Source organism: Physeter macrocephalus, chromosome 18, assembly GCF_002837175.3.
Source record: "Physeter macrocephalus isolate SW-GA chromosome 18, ASM283717v5, whole genome shotgun sequence".
Classification (NCBI taxonomy): Eukaryota; Metazoa; Chordata; class Mammalia; order Artiodactyla; family Physeteridae; genus Physeter; species Physeter macrocephalus.
Window position 1 is genome coordinate 81,313,451 of NC_041231.1, and position 8,584 is coordinate 81,322,034.

An 8,584-nucleotide genomic window follows, 5' to 3' on the forward strand; every position below is an offset into this window, starting at 1 on the left:
CGTGAGCCATGGCCGCTGAGCCTGCGCGTCCGGAGCCTGTGCTCCGCAACGGGAGAGGCCACAGCTGTGAGAGGCCCGCGTACGGCGTACAGCGTACGGCGTACAGTGTACGGCGTACGGCGTACGGAAAAAAAAAAATGTATGCACAACGTGAGAGTTGCGAGTTCAGTTTTATCTGGGACTAAATGAGGACTGCAGCCCAGGAGACAGCATTTCAGATAACTCTGAGAAACTGCTCCTTTGAGGAGGGGAGGGGAGGAGCCATGTTATATAGGAGTTTTTTCAACAAAGAGCAGGTAATTGGGAAGTCAAAAGATTATTGTTAAATAAAGAAAACCAGACATCTCAAGTTAAGGAATTTGGCGCTTTTCTATGTATGGGAAGATGCAAGAGTCTGGGCTCACTGAAATCATTCCTGTGATATGCACCTCAGCTATCTGGGGCCAGTAGCCTGTGTTTTCACATCCTGAGTTTCCTCAGGGCTCACCAGCTCATGTTGGAGGGCTGCAATCATTGGTGACTGTGACATCCTTTGTTTATTGATATGGCAGGAAATATTCCGTTTATAAATATTCCATTTATCAGTAGTCACTCAATAGAATCAGAGGCCCATGTTCCATACAGCTTTCCACTCTGCCACTCTTTTTTTTTTTTTTTTTTTTGTGGTATGCGGGCTTCCCTCTGCTGCGGCCACTCCCCGAGCACAGGCTCCGGACGCGCAGGCCCAGCGGCCACGGCTCACGGGCCCAGCCGCTCCGCGGCACGCGGGATCCTCCCAGACCGGGGCGCGAACCCGGCTCCCCTGCATCGGCAGGCGGACGCGCAACCACTGCGCCACCAGGGAAGCCCTACTCTGCCACTCTTAAATTACTGACTCTCACTTTAGGCTCTTCTCCTTGGAGTGGCTTGATCACCATCAGAGTTCCAGACAACCACAGCGAGGCAGAAAACAGGATATTTTTATTTTCATGCATTTTTCAAATAAGAGAGTTAAATATTTCCCAGAAACCACAGAGCTGATTTTCATTTAGGTCTTATTGGCTAGAATTGGGTCAAGTCCTAGCTGCCAGAGATGCAGCAAAGAGAGTATTTAGGCATCTTCAGCCTCTACGGCAGGAGGAGGATTCTGCCAGCAAGGAAACACAAAGGGGCTTGTAGGATGCTTCAGCAGTCAACACAATCCGCCACAGTACCAGGTACATTTTACTCTCAAAGAGCTTACAATTAACTATTAATAATAACATCACTTTGTATGGTGATTGACAGTTCACAAAGTCCTTTTGAATAAATTATCTCACTTAATCTTCACATTGCCCTGCAAAATAGATTAAATTACCCTTTCCATATTTTTAAGGAGGAAATTGAACCTCAGTATGGAAAAAGACTAGTAATATAGTATAAATTAAGCTTCCTCAACCTTGTAAGTCTAGCAGTATACAAACTTAGAAATCACAGGGATCAACTGGAATCAGAACCAGGTAGGCAGATCGCCACCAAAAATCAGCCAATAGTCTAGGAGAAGAGGAAATGAGCAGACAAGAAAAAATGAATACCCCGTGAATATGTAAATCTAAGACAGGGGTCATGAATGCAAGCCCTACTGAGAAGTTTCATTCTACAGTATTTATTGGGCACTTACTGTTTGTGCAAAGTTTAGACTGTGGAGAAAATCAATGTGAATTAGACTTGGTCTCTGTGCTCTAAGAGCAGAGTCTAAGGTAGCACCAATTAGTAAATGCTCTGATAGAACATGTAACTCAATATCTCATGAATAGTTGAGGGAAGAAAAAAGAATGTAGGCAGATTTTAGAGAGTAGGACACCACAGTCTTTTATTCGGCTCTCTTCTCCCTCCACATGTGACGTTCATTGTTAATGAGAGTTTATTTTCTTCCTACGCAACTATTTTTGGTTCCCAGATCATTTGACATGAACACCAGCCAGCCAGGATGGATGTTGGCCAGGGTGCCATATTCTTAATGCCCTACATGCTTCTGGTAAGAGTGTGAGTGGAGAGAGCCACATCCCATGGTTCGTGTAGACTCCTTGGAGGACAGTAACGAGTTGGTCACAAGAGTCCTTGGACTCCATTTCACTAGACACTTTGTTCCTGGTGACCCTTAATTTCTCCTATTCAGATCAAGGGCTTATCATGACCTGGCTCTCACATCCTTAATAACCATGTAAATCAACACACTGTCAAAACCTAGGTTCCATCCAAAATTTCACCTAAAACACAGTTATTTAGCCCTAACTTTTCTACATCTTTCTAGGTTGTTTTTTTTTTCCTTAAATCTGTACCACTAGGGAACTTTGAATGAATTTGCTCTATGCAGATCCTTATGAAAATGATGCAATTAGAAACAGGGAGAGGTGCTGGAAAGCGGCAGGAAGCTCAGAAGGTAGACAATAATTTTCTGTACGCTAATGTAAAGTGGAGTTAAACATTTCCCCTACCCTCAGTATTCTTTAAAAAACTAAGTTGACCTGGCCTTACAAAGGAACTTCTAGTCTTGAGCTGTTGGGATGTGCTCAGTTGAATAAAGTCTAAATAATAATTTATTTTTTCCACTTTAAAATTTTTCTGAGATTATTCCATTCAATGAACTCTCATAAGAGAGGCAGAAAGCAGAAATTATTAAAAGTACAAAAAACAAGCAAAAAGTATTCACTGGCATTGCCTGTTGGGGGAGGTCATCAAGAGGACATGACCACCAGCTGACCCAAGAGCTGAACCCAGGCAATCCGAGGTGCCTCACCCCCTTCCCTTTCCTTGGAATGTATGTCCCACGCACCTTTCCCATAGCCGGAGACATTTCAAGGACAATTCTTGAGAGAGCACTGTTTTGTTGAGACCATCTGGACTGAATACGTGACTGAACCCAGTCAAGGCCTCTACATAAACTTTTAAGATTCTGATGGATGGGTGTGGAGATCTACTCATCTTACACTCATCCAAGACAAGCCTCAGATGTAAGCTCCCTTGCCTATTAAAACTGCCACCTACCAACCTGGAGTGATCTACCTCTTTCCTCGTTCTCTCTTGGCCCTCCGCGTATGGAGGCCAATTTCAGATTTCACCCACCGAGCTCCCAAGGTTGCAAACCAACACTGTCTGACCTTCAAGTAAATAGAACAAATTCAGATTTGTGGTCATGTGAACTCTGCCATGCACATGGCCTTTCAAAAAATATTTCAGGGACCAGTCCTCCAAGAGTCATTTAGCATCTCATGCAACAGTGATAGCTTATTGCATATAAAGGTGAGAACTGTTGTTGTGATGTGTACAGTTGATGGAGAATAATAGCAGCCTTCTCAGCAGCTAATAAAAGGCCATCTGGAGACACCCTTCCACATTGATGTTACATTTCTTTTTTTTAATGCACTAGAGATTGCATGGAAAATTAAGTTTTGTGAAAGCCAGCAAAGTGACATGCTGTTGCCTTTCCTTAGGACTTTATTGTTTCTAAGCTGACAAGGTGACACAAATCAAATCCATTTATAGAACTTACTTCGGCTTTGCTGTTGTTGATTTCTATATATCACAAATCCACACCATGGAAACAGACTAAATAAATAACATATCCTATGTACTAGTATCCTCTGATATCTTTAGTAGTCAAAGTAAAGTAGAAAATCTGATTTTTTTTCCCCTTCCAGTCTTAACTGAGTCAAAAATTGTGCCATTGTCTTCTTGGATAACCCACACATTTTTCTCTCTCCCTGAGGGAAGTAAAACTAACATTCTTCAGTGTTTACTCTGTCTGAGACATATTTTCATATACAAAACATTCAAGGAGGGTGACAGAAAACTGAGGCTCAGCAGGACAAGCAGATGAAGTTGCCCACAATCCAACATCTGGAAAAAGGCTGAATTAGAACTTGGGTCAATCTAATGCCCAAGTCCATGCTCTTTCCACAACTGGACATGATTCACAGAGGCTGAGCTGATGCACAACCAAAAAAAACCTAGAGAGGAGATAAATATATGTATATGCAATGGAATATTACTCAGCCATACAAAGGAATGAAATAATGCCATTTGCAGCAACACGGATGAACCTAGAGATTATCACACTAAGTGAAGTAAGTCAGACAAATATCTAATGATATCACTTATATGTGGAATCTAAAAAAAAAATCATACAAATGAACTTATTTACAAAACAGAAGTAGACTCAAAGACATAGAAACCAAACTTATGGTTACCAAAGGGGATGGGGGGGGTGGATAAATTAGGAGTTTTGGATTAACATACACACAGTACTACATATCGATATAAAGCAAATAAACAACAAGGACCTACTATATAACACAGATATTCAATATCTTGTAATAAACTATAATAGAAAAAATCTGAAAAAGAATATATATATATACACGCTGTACACCAGCTGTACACAACACTGTACACTGTGTATCAACTATACTTCAAAATAAATAAATTTAAAAAACACATGCCTAGAGAAGCCACTTGATCAACAGAATGAAAAGAAGAAAAAGGAAATGTATTTTCATATTGGAATCAGAATCTTAGAACTAGAAGCCCCCAGACAGTGACCTCAACACACTGGCACCGCTCCCTCCCCAGCCCTAGTCGCCAGGGCGGGGTTGAGGGTTTCCTTCCCAGGCTCTGCGGGAGTCCCCTGACTGCATCTGAGACAGGAAGACAAGAGCACAGCCATTTTGGAAAAGGACCAGGGAGCGCCTTGGGCAAAACAGGCCTTGCAAGCTAAAGAACAAAGGCCCTGGGGGCCTGAGTCCCAGAAGGAGAAAAAAACAGGCTTAAAAGATTAACTTTATCTCTGTTACACTGACGAGTATACCTAGCTGCCATAACACAAAAAGCTCAACTATACATTTGCACCTTATCCGTTCCTGTGCTTTCTTGCAGAAAATTCTCCTGCATTTCTTTCCTCTCAGAGAAGCACTCCCCATTCCTGACAGCCACCCTGGAGCCCCCTGCTGATGATCAAAGAAATTATCAGTGATTATGAGACAAACCTTACCTTTTGCTATAAAAGCAACTTGCCCCTGGGAGCTGGCCCTTTCCCCGCCCCCCTGCTTTCTCCGTTGTGCACATTCTATCTCTTCAAATAAAAAGCTTTGCTTGTCTAAGAGTCTTGAGGAAGCGTTATTCATTTCTACGGCATTGCTGTCCAAGAAACTGGAAAGGGCCGTGCACCGGCACATCAAGGGATGCTCCCGGTTAGAGGGAAAGGCTAAAGGGATTCGCTACCAGATCCCCGGCGCCCGGCCAGGATGGGGAGGGGTCTCCGTGCGCCCTGGGGGAGCCCTGACGAGGGGGACGGTCACTGGGCAGGAGGAGTGTCCAGGGGGAGCGCCGAGGGTTCCAAAAGGTGCAGGAGTCGAGAATGGAGAAGAGGGGAGGCCTCGCGGGTGGAGTCTTGAAGAAACAGGGCCTCAGAGCCAAAAGGGTGGAAAGCGCGGGGAGGGAGGGTGCTTTGGAGCTATTGGCCTGGACCGAAACGCGACTCACTCACCTCAGTCGGTCTTCTGAGCTGCGAGGGCCCCGGAGAGGGCGCTAGGCAAGCTTGTCCGACCCTTCTTAGGCCTACCGGGCCGCAGGTGGAGTTCCCGGAAGCCCCGGGACGCCTCGGCAATGTTGGGTCTGTTTCCGCCTGGAGGGCGTGGCACATCGATTCTCGCGTTTTTTCCGGGACCAATTGGTGAGCCCTACTGTGTGCCCTGCGCCCTCCTCGGGGCCCAGCGGGGACCCAGACAGCCCCCACCTACCCTCCCAGGTCACACAGGCCAAGGTGACTTAGATTCTCGTCCCTTATTACTTTCCGTTTCCCCGGGACCCTGGAAAGGCTGCGGGCATACCCAAGCTGCCCAATAAATGTGTATTGAATTAAAAAAAAAAAATCTTAGAAATAGAAAGCATTATACCCATCAATACCCACAATAGTTTGCTTCCACATCACCCGCATATCTTCAGTACCAGTAAGTGGACCCTCAGCAAAAATATGAAGTAAAAAATGTTTTCCTGTGCATGCATACGCACACACATGCATGCATGCACACAGATACACACATACATACCTGTTAAAAATACTCAAATTATTTAATGAAAATAGTTTGACAGAGGAAATATGTCTGTATAGAAGAGGTGTACGTGCAGCATTCTCTAGCATACATACTATTTTCTTTCCATCCTTGGTTCTCTATGGAGCGCACAGCTCTTGTTGACATTCTCTTTACGAAAGTGTCCTATCAGACATATGTTGGGCTCTCCTGGTTCTTGAACCAAATTTGGCCTCAGCAAACCCATATTTTCATTGGGAATGATGGGATAGTAGGGTGGATGAGAGCATAAGTCGTACACAGGTAATTTAAAAAACAAACAACCAAAAAACACTTTGTTGCCAGTTTCCCATTGTTCAGGAAAACCCATTGCAAGAAATGTGCCTCAATTTTCCCTTCTCTGCCCCTGCCCCCATTCTATTACTCACACAAATACCCTTTTTATTCTCTTAGCTCCGTTATACTCTCTCCCAGATCAAAATGTATGTGCGTAAAAAGATCTAATATGAATTGTCAACACTTCTCCCAGAGTTAGAGTTTACTCTCAGTCCTAACTAGAATTAAAGATGTGGTCTGCTGTTAAAGGAATTTCCAGCACAACTAAGCATGTGAGAAAGTATATTTGGGGGTGGCATCTTTGAAATCATACTAGTTGATTATTTCTTCTTTTGGTCTACAAATTAATTGTCCAACTGAGCAGTGACTTTAATGAGAGTCAGAAATTTTGTGTTCTCACAGCATCATGTGGAGACTTCCTTCACATCATGTAGTCACAGTCTTCCTGTGAGTTCATCTCCTGCAAACCGGCTACCATCTCCTTGAGAGGAACCGTGTCACATGTATACATTATTTTTATTTCCAAGGGCTAGAAGTGAGGCTAGCATAAAGTGTAATAATTACTATAGAAAACGTTGATTGGTCTTTCACTGCAGGCTGCACAGTTCAAAGTGGGTTCCATGCACTATCTCATTTAATCCTTAAGACAAACATTTGACATGGGCTCTGCCGTTATGCCCCCTTCAAGGTGGAAAACAGCAGCACAAAGTACGCAGGGCTGTGACAGTGCAAGACTACAAAGTAAATGGCTCTCCCTGGAGGTGGGCAGTGCACAACTGTGCAGAATTAGCAACAGCCCTCTCAGCCAATGCTTTTAGAATCAAATTTAAATTTTCAATTGAATAGTAGGCTTTTATCAGATATATTTGCAATTCTGAAGAATAATTTTAGAGGTCTTGATGGTGCAGAATTAGCAACAGCCCTCTCAGTCAATGCTTTTAGAATCAAATTTAAATTTTCAATTGAATAGTAGGCTTTTATCAGATATATTTGCAATTCTGAAGAATAATTTTAGAGGTCTTGATGCCTTAAACCAAAGAACATGTTAGAGGTAAAGACAGCCATCTGCCTAGTGTCCTTCAAAACTTATTGTCCAGATAACCATTTATTCTGACAGAAAATTGTCACTAACATTGCTCTGATGACCATATGGTCTAACGAGAATGAGAAAACTAAAGGAGAGAATAGGACAGATTGTTTGAAGTAAAGATAGCCCAGAAAATCTGAGAATATCATCAATGTTACTCTACTACAAGTTTTAGGCTATTTTGGTAATAATTTAACATGAAAATGTCTCTTTTCTATAGACATATGTAATGCGTACTGGCCATGTGGAGCTCTGCTAAAACAATAAAATCTTGTATGTCTTTATTTTCTAAAAGTAATAGCATATTAGGGCTTCCCTGGTGGCGCAGTGGTTAAGAATCCGGCTGCCAATGCAGGGGACACGGGTTTGAGCCCTCGTCCAGGAAGATCCCACATGGCCGCGGAGCAACCAAGCCCGTGTGCCACAACTACTGAGCCTGCGCTCTAGAGTCTGCGAGTCACATCGACGGAAGCCTGCGTGCCTAGAGACCGTGCTCCACAACAAGAGAAGCCACTGCAATGAGAAGCCTGCACACCACAACGAAGAGTAGCTCCTGTTTGCCAAAACTAGAGAAAGCCTGCGCACGGCAACGAAGACCCAACACAGCCAAAAATAAAATAAAATAAAATAAAAAGTAATAGCATATTAGAATTTAACAACTGAGAGTCAACCAATAGAAGTACACATTACATGAATTCATGGCATTTATCTGAATTGATATTTTGTCCAGGTCTCAGAATCAAAAGGATATTCAAGTAATCCTGAAAGAAGTTATTAAATTCTGCATTTCTCTTTTTTAAAGGACTTTAACGGAATCTGTATATTGCGTTGTGTATAACTATTCCTAATATCATTCTCTGATCTCATGGTAAATGGAAAGAGAAGGTCAGTATAACAATAAGAGGTTCAAGTGCAGAGGGAGGAAACATGCCATGAAGAATTAGTAACTTAAAGTGAGTTAGTGTGAATTAGGGATGGATTTACTGAATAAAATTCAATAACAATCTCATATCCAAGGTCATATTCTAGCTTCACTGCTAACGAACTGCTCATTTTAGCACAAATGCAGTACAGTTCATGAACAATTATCAACATTTAGTTTTATCAACCATAG